We start from the raw sequence: 13809 nt of genomic DNA, 5'->3' as shown, positions 1-13809 counted from the left end.
AATATCACTGTGTGCATACCACTGGGTCTGCGATTGAATCCCTGCTCCAGCGTCCTGACACCTAAAACTGACTCCACTGTCTATCTCATCTGTGATATCCTCAAAGAATTCCAACAAATATGTTATGCAATATTTCTGCTGAAGGTGTCATGGTTACTTGAAATGACTTGGAGACACAGACAATTCTTCAAGAAAATTAAACCTTTATTTGCAAACAAAGGCTGAGGCAATCAATGAACTCGTCACCGAAAGCCCACCGAGCTCCGGTGTACAGCATTCTTTATAGTAATTTCTTATCTCAGTTACATTTCGGTTTTATTAGCATACCCAATCAATTTTTAGTTGCATATCATCTATATATGAATTAATTAATCGCTCTTGCCTAGCCCGCGGTACGTCACCATTGTTTTTCACCCGTTCGCATTGGGGCCTTATTCGTGGCCAAGATTATGTTTTTCAGACAACCTCCCTCACAGTACATTCCTGCTCGCAGCATCCTGTCCGCCACCGTTATCTCGTACTAAACAAAGGCTGAGTGTAATACATGGGATACATCGCAGCTGTAATAGTGCTGCAAAACAAACAGGTGTACTGTAAGTGCCATAATATGCAGCTAAAAGAGTACAAAGTATCTAGTGAAAACAACACATAACAAAATGTGCCTAGTAAAATAATACATATTAATATTCGGTACCTAGAAGTGATTACATAGTATAGTAAATAGCTAATACATAGTGATTATAGTTCAGGTATATATAATGATTATATCAGGTATATTTCTCAATATAATCCCCCCTTTGAGACCCACAGGGTCTCACACAGAAAGAGAACACTCAGAGGCCGTGCACCAAAGCCAAAATAAAGTCCAGCATTTTAATCCCAAATTTGGGTCAACTACAATTTCCATACTCGGAGCTCAAAATGATCTCTATCTGTTATCCTAGGCTGTTGAGCCAAAAACCTGTCCTTCCGTAGCTGAGACAGGAAAAAAGACTCAGACACCCTTACAGACTAGTGTCCATATTATTAACACCTTCCAGTCCGCTTGATGCATCGTGCAGACTGTAACAGTACATCATCGGCTTTTCTCCTTGTCTAGGGTCAGATTCAACAATTTCCAGGAGCATCGGGAATTGTTTTGCTGTCGCACACATTATCAAAGTCTTGAGACATGGAAAAAAAAACAGCACAGAATAAATGCACAACTTATCAGCACAATGCCTGCAGTCATTGCCAATTTAATCAGCCACGCACCCCATCCCCCTAGTTTGCTTTCTAACCAGTCAAACCACTGATGCCCAAATCTTGCATTCTGTTTGACCTCCTTCCGCAGATCCTTTAATTTATTCATTGCTCTGGTGAAAGACCCTTCTGGGCTAGTATTGTTCGGTATGAAAGTGCAGCATTGATCTCCAACCATTGATCACACACCCCCTTTTTCTGCCAAAAGCCAATCCAGTACCTGTCTGTTTTGCCACGCCATCCTGCTAGTTGCATCCAGCTGTTGCCCTAAGGCCTCCAGCGCATCGTCAGTGTAGTTAATGAACCTCTGTTGATTGTAGTATATATAATTTATCTATTCAACATTTTTGCTTACCCCTATCACAGGTATGATAGCTTCCCAGTGAGCATCTCATGCGGTGTCAGGCATGTCATTCGATTAGTTTGCATGCGGTAACTCATCAATGCTAACGGTAAAACATCAACCCAATTAAGTTTAGTGTCTGCACAAATTTTGTTTAGTTTGGCCTTCAGAGTGCCATTGATTCTTTCCACCATGCCCTGTGACTGTGGGTGGTACACACATCCAAACCTTTGTTTTATTCTCAGTACTTGTAATACCAATTTGACCACCTTTTGGATGAAGGCCGAACTGTTGTCCGAGCTGATTTCCGTAGGTATTCCAAATCTTGGGATCACTTCATTTGTCAGGAACTTTACCACTGTTCCTGCCCCTTGATCCTTCAAGGGTATTGCCTCTACCCATCTGCTGAACCTGTCAATTACCACCAGAATGTATCTTTTCCCTCTTACCGTCTTTCACATAGTCGATCACCAGATGTCGAAATGGTCCTTCAGGCACGGGTATGTGACCTATTGGGGTTGCAATCCCCCTTCGAACATTATTCTGTGCACAAACCTCACACTGTGCTAAAATATAGTCTACCGAAGCCTGTAAGTAAGGCGACCAGAAACCATCCTTTTTTATTTTCCTTATTACTTCCCCCCTTGCACAATGGTCCACTCCATGTGCTTCTGAAATTAGGATAGTCAACAAAGGAGTAGGAGCTACCCACAAACCATCCTCTGTGCTCCACAGGCCTTCTAAGTTCTGCTTGGCCCCCCGTCGCCTCCACATTGTCTGTTCTGCCAACGTTGCCCTACCTTGCATTTCAACCAGGTCCTCTATCATGGGTTCCGGCTCTAGGCTTACCTGGGGTGCAATAATAACTGATGTACACCCAGACGCTTTCCTGGCTGCTTTGCTTTTCCTGTGCCTGTCTCTTGTGTTAGAACCGCTGTGACATAACCCTCCTGTCGGTTGGATACATACAAATGAAAAACCTTCTCATAGTCAGGCAAAGCTAATGCTGGTGCTGACTGCAATTCCTGCTTAATAGTATTGAAAGCTATCTCTGCCTCTCCATTCCACTGTAAGCCGTTCTTCAAATTTGTATGCCCTGCTTCTTTCATTATCTTTCTCAAAGGTGCCACAATCTCAGCATATTCTCCTATCCAATCTGAGCTATATCCTGTCATTCCCAAAAACGTCATCATCTGCCCTACTGTTTGGGGCTTTGGAGCCTTCATTATTGCCTCAATCTGACTCAGCGTTACTGCCTTTACATCTTTAGATACCATCCTTCCTAAATATTCCACCTGCTGCTTACAAAATTGCAGCTTTTTCTTAGATACTTTATGCCCTCCATACGCCAGTTTCTCTAAAAGTATCACAGTATCCCATTCACACTGCTCTTTACTTTCAGAACAAATCAACAAATCATCCACATACTGTATCAGTGTACTTTCCAGCGAAATGCCATCCAAATCTTCCTTCAATACTTTATTAAAAACATGTGGTGAATGCTTAAATCCTTGTGGCATTCTAGTGTAGGTGTACTGGTTGTCTCTGTATGTAAATGCAAACAAATACTGACACTGTTCGGCTAGGGGAATGCTGAAGAAAGCCGAACACAAATCAATTACTGAAAAGTAGCTTGCTTCTGGCGGGATATTAGTCAGCAGTGTGTGTGGATTCGGGACCACTGCTGCCACATCCTCCACTACCTCATTCACTGCTCGTAAGTCATGTACCAGTCTCCATTTAGACCTGTCCGCTTTTGGGACAGGCAACAGCGGAGTATTGCAGGGGCTGTTTACTCTCTTAAGCACTCCTGCCACTAACAGTCCCTGTATTGTCAGCGCTATACCTTCCTCTGCTTCCGGTCTTAAGGGATATTGTGGTCTCCTAGGTGGAACTGCTCCTTTCTTTAACCTTACCTCCACCGGACTGGCTGTTTCTATTTTCCCCACGTCCGTGTCATGTTGCGACCACAGAATAGATGGCAACTTGTCCAATATTTTATTTTTCTGCCGACCCCTTGCCTGCCCCAACAACGGCATGTATGGCTGAGGAGTTACTTCAACTTCCTTCATAGTTCCTGTCACATTTATATTTACCCCTATTTTAATGTAGTTGTTGTCTCCGGATATCCATACCTCAGGCATAACCTTTCTCCAAACCGTTACGGTGCTTACCTGCTTTACCAGGGGTCCTAGGTCTTTAGACTGATATCCCTCGTTTACCAGCAAGGTTATGTGGGGTACAGCTTCCGGTATCCTGTACCATTCTTTCAAGAAGGTATTCCACCTGACTTGCAGGGCTGCCCCCTGCTTCCCAATTACAATGGCTTCCCCTTTTAGGTGTTGTCGAATATCTGTCCTCATGTTCCATCTCCTCTCTACCTCCTTATTCTGAGTCTCATCGAAAATTACAGTACAATGTAACTCAGATTTGGGCACTGCAGCCTCAGGTAATATGGCCTGCATGCCCTGTTTCCACTTTTCCCAGGTATCCCAGATCTGATCTTCTATGTCCCCTATCCAAAAAACATTGGCCCTCTTATCTTCTCGCACTATTAATTGAGCCCCTGCTCTTTCCACACTCAGCCCATTTCTGGTGCATTCTAATTTTAATTCCAGTTTCAATAAGGCATCTCTGCCTGACAAATTAATCAGAGTTCCTTTAGATACTAGTACTGGTAAAACAATTCCTTTATTTCCCATTTTCAAATGCACTGGAGCCTTGCACTGTGTCAACTGTGTTTTCCCCGAGAACCCTACCGTCTTTATAAACTTTCCTGACATGGGAAGGTGAAGGGCATACTGTGGCTGTACACAAGTGTACGTGGCTCCAGTATCTATCATCATTGGTGTCAGTTGCCCTTCTAACATAACCTGAACCATAGGTTCCTCTTCTGCCTCCCTCGTTATCATTGGGTAAAGTCCCTTCCCACTCGAGTTCTTGGGGCACCCCTAATACCTTGCATAGGGATTTACAGGTCCGCTCGGACCCCCAGGAGCCGGCATGTAGCCAAACTGTGGCTCCCTTGCCATCGGCTCTTGCTGATACGAGACAGGCCATGGTTTAAATGGGCAGTCTTTCTTCATGTGTCCAGGCTGGTTGCATCCCCAGCACAATCTTTCTGCCTCTCTTTCCCCCTGTCTCCTCTCTAATCCTCTTTGCCCATAACTCCTCTGCCCCCTCCTTGGAGTTCCAGTCCTGTCTGGGCTGTTGCTTAACTCTACTCTGTCCCCAATAGGGCATCTGTGGAAATGTTCTGCCGGAGACATTCATTATTGGCATGGGGTTTTCTGGCCCTTGACTGACAGAATGACCGGTTCCCCCATCTAATGGTGTAATGGCTGTACTCACACTAGTGATGGCTGGCAGCATCTTTTTGCTTTTTTCTTTGTCCTTCTTTTTCAGTTCTTCGAGCTGCATTTGCAATAGCTTTCGCGGCACCTCTTCTTGCTGCTCAGCCAGCTTTCGTTTGTCTCTCTGATATTTCTCCACTGTGTGGACGACGTGATCACTGAATGCTTGTGGGGTTAGTGATGACAGCCCAACCACCTCCTCCAATTTAGACTTGACCTGTGGAGGCATTGCATCCAAAATGCTCTGTCGGAACAGTGAGTTCAGAAACAAGTTATTTTCCACCTCTTGCTCAGTCTCCAGTCTCCACTTTTTCAACTGGTTTTCTACATAGGCTGCTCGGTTTTCAGTGTCTCCCAGTAGTTCCCCCTTTAAGGCTTTGGGGTCTACTCTGGGTGGATAAAGCTTCCTGAGGGCCTGCCATACCCTCTGTCTCACTGGATCAAAATTGGCCCCATCAGTCTGTGGACTGTCCATATTCTGTAAGCCAGCCATTTCCATCAGTTCTTTCAACTTGGAAGTTCCCATCAATCTTATCAGCAGTGCCTTCAAATCTCCCATAGCCAACAATCGTCCCGTTGTTTCCTCCTCAAAGGCTCTAATCCACTTTCCTGCCCCCTCGTGCAGACTAGGCAGAGTATTTTTCAGCCCTTCCAGGTCCTGGGATCCCCAAGGGATAAACTGTACTTGTCCTGATCCCTTTACCAGCAGTGGCAGCATTTCCTTCTCCCCGTTCCATGTAATCAAGCTTCCTTCGTCACTTGGTTCTTTATCTATTGCTGGCCCTAGTACTACTGGCTGCCACTCATACCTTCCTGGGGTATACCTTCTTCCTTGCTCCTTCTCCACTCTAGTCCCCTCTTCCATCTCCAATATCTGTTTCTCCGTCCTCTCTCGTATTTCCTCCAAACTCTCGTCTCCTACCTTCCTCCAACTCACTCCATTCTTGCTGTCTAGATGATTCCTGTTCTTTTCTAGTCTGTCTGTCTCTACAGTATAACCGATACTCCTCATAATCCCTCTTCTCTCTCAGCTGGTGTAGCCTTTCCACTACTCTTTCCATCTCCCTTCTTTCCTGTTCTATCTTTATATTTTCTCCCTCTATCTCGTTCTATATCGCCGCTTTTTTCCTTCTCGAATTGTTTTTTTCCTCCTCATTATCCCAAACTTGGACTTCTCCCTGCATGTTTACTGTTCCCGTCAGCAGAGGGCACTGCTTAGGGGTTCCTTCCTCATTATAGGGAGGGGGTTTTTCTGTTTCTTTCGCATCCGGGTATGGAGCTGAAGCCAGTTTCTCACCGTACCCTCCTCTCTCTCTAACAGGCTGTGTTTCCAGCACCTTAATGTCTTCCTCGTTTGTAATCAATATTCTACCTGTCCTCCTCAGCCTTTCTCCCTCCGTTCTGAAGAGTTTTAGCACTTCCATTTCTCGTTCTCTTTTTGCCCTCTTTTCTTAGATTTGTCTTTTGGTTTGTAATTTTTTAATTAGTCCTTCCATTTCTTCGCACAAACTTACATCAAACGTTCCTTCTCTTGGCCACTTTGTGACCAGGTTTTTGGTTCTTTTTCCCCATTTTTCTGAAGTTTTTGTGATCTCATATTTAATTAACGGGAATTTTTTGCTCAGAATCTCTACTGCCGTTCCTTCACCTGTCATGTTATTCTCTCTTTTTAAGGTATTTCAGAGATTCACAGTTTGTTTACTGGATAATATTATTTACTCTAATTCTATGCCTAGTCTATTCTGTTCTGCCCGTGCAGACCTCTACTCAGAGCGGTACCCACAGAACTTGCTCTTTGCACCTCGTCTGTTCAGACCCTTATCTCTTAAGGCGGTATCCACGAGGATTTTCTACTCTAATTCTATTCTATTTTTCCTTACCCTGCCCGTTCAGCCCTTCGCTCTGTGTTAAGTGGTATCCACAGGGATTTACTCTACTTTTCCTTACCCTGCCCGTGCAGCCCTTCGCTCTGTGCGAAGCGGTATCCACAGGGATTTACTCTATTTTTCCTTACCCTGCCCGTGCAGCCCTTCGCTCTGTGCGAAGCGGTATCCACAGGGATTTACCAACACCACGTGGAATTTTTCTTAAGTTAACTTTTTATTAACTTATTTGTACTTACCCTCACTGCAGTGTTCTTGATCAATCCTCTGTTAACCCCCAATTCTGCCAGATTCTTTGGACCGGAGAGACCCTTCGGCAGTGGTTCCACACTTCTGAGACTCCAAGACCTCCCCAAAGCCAACAGAATTCTTAGTCCAAATTGTCGCAAAAAGCGCTTACCTTTTGTTTGGGTGCACCCTTAATTCTGTTAGCCTTATGGGGGTCCCGAGAGGACTGGGAAGCATCCCCAATCTGCCGTTTCCTTTCCGCGGGTCTCTTCCCGGTCCTGCTGCGGTCGCCAATTTTGTCGTGGTTACTTGAAATGACTTGGAGACACAGACAATTCTTCCAAGAAAATTAAACCTTTATTTGCAAACAAAGGCTGAGGCAATCAATGAACTCGTCACCGAAAGCCCACCGAGCTCCGGTGTACAGCATTCTTTATAGTAATTTCTTATCTCAGTTACATTTCGGTTTTATTAGCATACCCAATCAATTTTTAGTTGCATATCATCTATATATGAATTAATTAATCGCTCTTGCCTAGCCCGCGGTACGTCACCATTGTTTTTCACCCGTTCGCATTGGGGCCTTATTCGTGGCCAAGATTATGTTTTTCAGACAACCTCCCTCACAGTACATTCCTGCTCGCAGCATCCTGTCCGCCACCGTTATCTCGTACTAAACAAAGGCTGAGTGTAATACATGGGATACATCGCAGCTGTAATAGTGCTGCAAAACAAACAGGTGTACTGTAAGTGCCATAATATGCAGCTAAAAGAGTACAAAGTATCTAGTGAAAACAACACATAACAAAATGTGCCTAGTAAAATAATACATATTAATATTCGGTATCTAGAAGTGATTACATAGTATAGTAAATAGCTAATACATAGTGATTATAGTTCAGATATATATAATGATTACATCAGGTATATTTCTCAATAAAGGAAACCATACTGACCTGCGTATTTTATCACGTGCCTCCAAGAAACCGAGAACTCATCCTTAATAATGGACTTCAACATCTTTCCAATCACCGAAAGTATGCTTGGCTGATAATTTTCTATCCTTTTTCTCCCCCCATTCTTAATGTATGGAATGGCATTTGCAATGTTCTATTTTTTTCTGGAATCATATCCGAATCTACTGGTTCTTGAAATATCTCTAATCATGCCTCTACAGTCCATTTGGCTACCTGTTTTAGAACAGGTTAATGGTGTAGTCCATTAACTCCAGGTGACCTGAAACCTTGAGATACACCAGCTTCACAAACACATTTTCCTCAGTAATACTGACAATTCTCACTTCTGCCCACTGACTCTCTCCAATTTCTGGCTCTTAAATATGTTGGGCGTTCCAATCACCATTTGTTTCAGAAGCCACATTTGTCAATGTATAATTCCCTGATAATTCACAATGTTCACTTACTCCCTTATCCTTACGCAACAGCCAAAGGAACGAGCACAGGCTGCCTACTTATACTTATAAGTTGAAGTATATCGATCAAGGATCAGATCCTTTCGTAATCTCCGTCCTTTCCTGCAGGATCCTGACAAAAGCGTCGATGATTGTATTTGAGAGCGTGGACACAGACCATAAGATATACAAGCAGAAGTAGGCTATTCTTCCCATCAAATCTGCTCCACCATTCAATCATGTGCTTATCCAATTCTTACAGTCATCTGCATCTCATACCCTTTGATGCCTTGACTGATCAAGAATCTATCTATCCCTTCCTTAAATACACTCAGTGACTTGGCATTCACAGCCGCTCATAGCAACAAATTCCACAGATTCACCGCCTTAGAATTTAAACTACTATGGGCTGTGCAGAAACACAAGTAATTGTTATTTTACCCTTCAGACACATTATATCGATTCCCGAGGTTCATGTTATATGTAAAGGTGTAAGTTTCAATGTTCTAGACATGGAGTCATCATTAAAGTGAACTTATTCTGAAGAAAAGATAAAATAAGAATTGGAATGCATGCAATATAGCGGAAAAGGAACTTCATGAGCTGGGATCTGAAAGAGAAATGAGCACAAAATGATGGAAAATGCTCCACGGCATTTGGAAGAAACTGAACTAATGATAGACAGCCTCCTGTTACATATGAATTCGTTGATACATCTTTCTCTGTTTCTTCAACCAATTACGGCCTTAAGATTCAAGACAATCTGTTTCCCTCAACAGTGGTCCTAATTGAGATTTGGTGGTAATTGTCCGATTCAAAGCATGTTTCAGTATTTGATGGAAAACTAAATTAAAATCTAATTTTCTTAAGTGGAAGAAGAAATTCAAAAAGATCAATGAAATTATTTTGCCAACAGAACAGGGCGAAGTGGTTTTACAAACATCTTATGAAACCATAAGATATAGGAGAAAAACTAGGCATTTGGCTCATCAGGTCTGCTCTGCCATTTTATCATGGTTGGTCCATCTTCCCTCTCAGCGCTAATCACCTGCCTTCCCCCCACATCCCTTCATGCACTGAGTAATGAAGACCCTATCAAGCTCTGCCTTAAATATATCCAATGGTGTGGTCTCCACAAGTACTTGCGGCAGGGTACTACATATAGTCACCATTTCGTGACTATATAATTTTCTCCTCATCCCCGTTCTAAAAGGACATTGATCCATTGAGGCTGCATTCTCTGGTCTGAGACATCCCTACCATCAGAAACATTCTCTCCACATCCACTCTATCAAGGCCTTTAACATTCGACAACTTTCCATGAGGTCATCCCTGATTCTTCTGAATTCCAGTAAGTATCCAGAACCATCAAACACCCTTCACATGACAAGCCTTTAAAACTCTGAACATTTTCGTGTGCCCCCTTTCCCTCTCCACTACTCAAATCTCCAGCAACATCATAGAGCGATAATGGTATAGTGGTAAAAATAGCTGCCTTCCAATCAGTTGACCCCAGTTTGATTCCTGGCCACCGCAGGTTTGTTCTACATAACAAATAATGTCTTACATAGAACACAATCTATGCAGAGCTCCAAGGGCCAAGTAATCAACTCATGCTAATTGATTCATTTATTGTCATTCACTGTGTAGTGGATCAGAGATAGAATTAACGTCCCTTAGCATTTACCATTAAATTTGTGAACGGATCAAAGCAACTTACTGTTCTGACTCTATTCCAGAACCTACAAGCAAAACACCTTACAGGAAATAAGGGCAGAATTTATAAAGGATTGCCAGGATGTTGCACAATTATTAGAGTGTTTGGACTATTAGGAGAGGTGGGACCGACTTGTTTGTCTTCTTTGGAATGTCAGAACCTGACGGGAAACAACAGGATTATGAAGTGGAAAATTATGAGAGACATAATAGTCAGAATAGTTTTCCCAGGGTAGAGATTTGCAATTCTAGAGGGAATAACTTTAAGTTCGGAGTGGGAGTGAGTTTAAAGAAGATGTGCGGCTCATGTTTTTAGACAGAGTGGGGTGGGTGCTTGGAACGGGCTGCCAGATTTAGAGAAGGAAGGATGTATGATGTTTTTAGATCGACACACGAATATGTAAGAGTGGAACGACATGGATAGAGAAAATCGCAGATGATGGAAATCCAAGTAACACATATAAAATGCTAGTAGAACTCAGTACAACAGGCAGCATTTACGGAAAAGAGTTAAATCGACATTTCGGGTGAGTCGCTTCATCAGGACTGGAGAAAAAAAAACGATGATGAATCAGAGTTAGATTGTGGGGAGAAGGCTGGAAGGAACACAGGGTGATAGGTGAAGCGGGGGGGGGGGTGTGGGTATGGGTGTGATGAAGTAAAGACCTGGAACGTTGATCTGTGAAAGAGTTACTGGGCTAGAGAAAGTGTACAGCTAGAAAGCTAGAGAAAGTCTAGCTTTTTGCTGTACATCCATTCAGGGTAAAAAAAGTTGCATTCATTAGCCTATATTCAAGGTTGAATGTTTCCCTCAATTACCTCACAATTACTTAACTGACTACCAACTATATGTTGGTTCGGACATATATGCTTTGGTAAATAATAACCTCGCTAAATCTTCCTCAACAGAGCTTCCTCAAGCTCTCAAGAATCTGCTTCCAAAGCACTTAACCTTTTTCTAATGGATTTAAATTTAACTGATGTGTGGAGGGTGCATAATCCATCTGCTAAAGACTATACCTTCTTCTTCACAAGACATAAAACTTTCTCTCAGATAGATTACATTCTTATATCCCCCGGATTGCTGCCTTTGGTACATTCAATAGAATTTTTGCCCAGACATCTATCCGATCACAACCCAGTCTACTTTATCTACTTTTCCATATCTACTTTTAATTACGGCAGAATTAAAAATAAGGCTACTAGGTGGAGGTTTAACTCCACCGTTCTAAAAAAACTGACGAATTTCTAACGCAACTGAGAACAAAACTGACGGAAATTTATAAATTTAAATAAAAAGTGTCTCAGATATGACAATGATTTGGGCCTCCATCAAGGGTTTCTTACGAAATAACACCATATGGTTCAGTTTCCACCTACATAAAAGCTGGTTTCAAAAGATTTCCACCCTAGCAGAACAATGTAAGGTTTTGGAGAATGATCTCAAAAGGAGATACACATTAACAAAAGAAAACGAGCTCAAAACAAAACAGGCAGAATTCAATGACTTATTAAGAAGCAGGGCAGAATATATGATTTAGATAACCAAACGTAAGTATTATGCAGAAGGCAGCAGACCGAGCCATCTTTTGGCACTAACGCTCAAACAACAGGAAGCTAAAAGGTCTATACCAGCGATTTGATGCGCTAAATGTGGCGTAGTATCTTCAACAGAGGACATAAATGAGACATTCAAGAATTACTTTAAAGAACTTCATACAAGTGGCTCAGTTCCTTCTGAGAATGACTTCACAGATTTCTTTAGTGGATTAGACCTCCCTACATGGTCATTAGAGGACACCAAAACTCTGGAGACTCCCCTATTACATTGGATGAGCTACTTGAAGCAGTCAAAGCTACAAATAAGGGCCATACGCCAGGTATAGACGGCATATCTGTGGAACTTTACTTAGCACTTTGGGATATTCTTGGACCAGTATGGTTAGAAACATTAAATTATGCTTTTGGTAATGGCACTTTCCATAGAGATCTAAACACAGCCCTGATCACAGTAAGGAAGCCCGGTAAGGACCCCTTGGAGTGTGCCAATTACCGTCCAATCTCCTTGATAAATGCCGACCTCAAGATATTTTCCAAAGTCTTAGTCAGTAGACTCGAGACAGTAGTTGGGAAAAAAAATTAGCCCAGATCAAACGGGCTTTATCAGGGGATGTCTCTCATCTGATAATATTCGCCAGCTCTTACACATAATGAGTGCAGCACATAAATTCCCGCCTGCCTGTGGCCTGCTATTTCTAGATGCTAAAAAGCCTTCGATCACCTAGAATGCCCATATCTTTGGAGAGTTCTAAAAGAATTTAAGTTCGGCGATAAATTTATCAATATGATTCGAACACAGTATGCTAATCCTTCAGCTCGGGCATGTGTGGGAGGACGTTTCTCAGAGTTATTTGACATAGGATGGGGCACATGACAAGAGGACCCTCTGTCTCCTTCAATTTTTGCTATTATCTATTGAACCACTTGCACATTTAATTAGAAACTCTCCCCAGATCTCCCATTACAATAGGTACAACATCATGCTCGATACCACTTTACGCTGACAACACACGTTTATATGGCAAATGTTCAACAAACTCTCCCCTATGTTTTAAAAACACTGGAGCAATTTGGATTTCTTTCAGGATATAAAGTTAATTTGTCAAAATCAACACTGATGCTGATTAATACAGAAAAAAATAAGGTATTTCTCCCTCCCCAGATTAAGGTTACAAAAGAGGTCCTCCACTTGGGTATTAAAGTTAATACTTCCCTATCATCTGTGGCTAAAACAAATTACTCTTTAATTTAAAAGAAAATAGAAGATATTAATAGATGGAGACCAGTCAGCATCAGTCACAGCCTGTATATCGGTCATTAAAATGAACATCTTACCCCGCATTAATTTTATCAGCTCAATGATCCCACTTGCGCTTCCAGCAGAATATTGGCAAAAACTGGACTCCTTACTATGATGCTATGCTTGGAATGGTAAACGACCCAATATAAAGTGACCAGCTCAACAATTCAGAAAGTCGGATGGGGGATTGGCATGTCCAAATTTTAAACTGTATCCCTGGGCATTTGTATTAAAAAGTCTTAGCTATTGGATGGAGGAGGATAAAGTTTTGTCATGGAAAAATATAGAAAAGAGCTAATAGCACGAATAAGGTTGAAGGACTTTCTCCTTATAGGTATGTCTACTGAAAAATGTGATTTGTATTACAGTCCAATTTTAACCCATATGATACAAGTGTTTAGAGCAGCAGAAAAATTCCTAAAATTTAAAAGCATATGGTGCAAATCATCTCCAATATGGAACAATAATCATTTTCTTTCTGGGGGAAACCATTCACGAACAGAACTTGGAAGGATAAAGGTATTACTACTCTTCAAGATATTAATAGGGCAAGTACTATCAAGAACTGGTATCTCGATATAATATTGATAAACACTCTCTTTCTTCTACTTTGGAGTAAGATCAGCTTATAAAGCCTACGGGGTTCCCTGGGGGTCAGATTTAAAGGACCACCCCATTTTAAGTTGGATACAGAGTTCTTCAAGACAAATAGTGTCATATATCTATGATAAATTAAACTCCAAGAAATATATGCCCACATCAGGAATGAAAGC

General features: G+C 42.1%; 1 protein-coding gene across 1 annotated transcript in view; it reads right to left on the bottom strand.

Annotated features, from left to right (window-relative positions):
* Positions 1 to 200: 200 nt before the first annotated feature.
* Positions 201 to 13809, bottom strand: part of LOC140714266 (uncharacterized) — a 49384-nt gene continuing 35775 nt past the window's right edge. The window contains exons 4-5 of the mRNA XM_073025334.1: positions 7061 to 7773; positions 201 to 1163 (exon numbers count right to left, since the gene is read on the bottom strand). The gene's annotated coding sequence lies outside the window, so the exon portion shown is untranslated. The remainder of the gene's footprint in view (positions 1164 to 7060; positions 7774 to 13809) is intronic.

Source organism: Hemitrygon akajei, chromosome 2 (genome assembly GCF_048418815.1).
Source record: "Hemitrygon akajei chromosome 2, sHemAka1.3, whole genome shotgun sequence".
In the NCBI taxonomy this organism is placed as follows: Eukaryota; Metazoa; Chordata; class Chondrichthyes; order Myliobatiformes; family Dasyatidae; genus Hemitrygon; species Hemitrygon akajei.
Note: the sequence above shows the minus strand (reverse complement) of the source record. Positions and strands in the feature narration are given on the sequence as shown.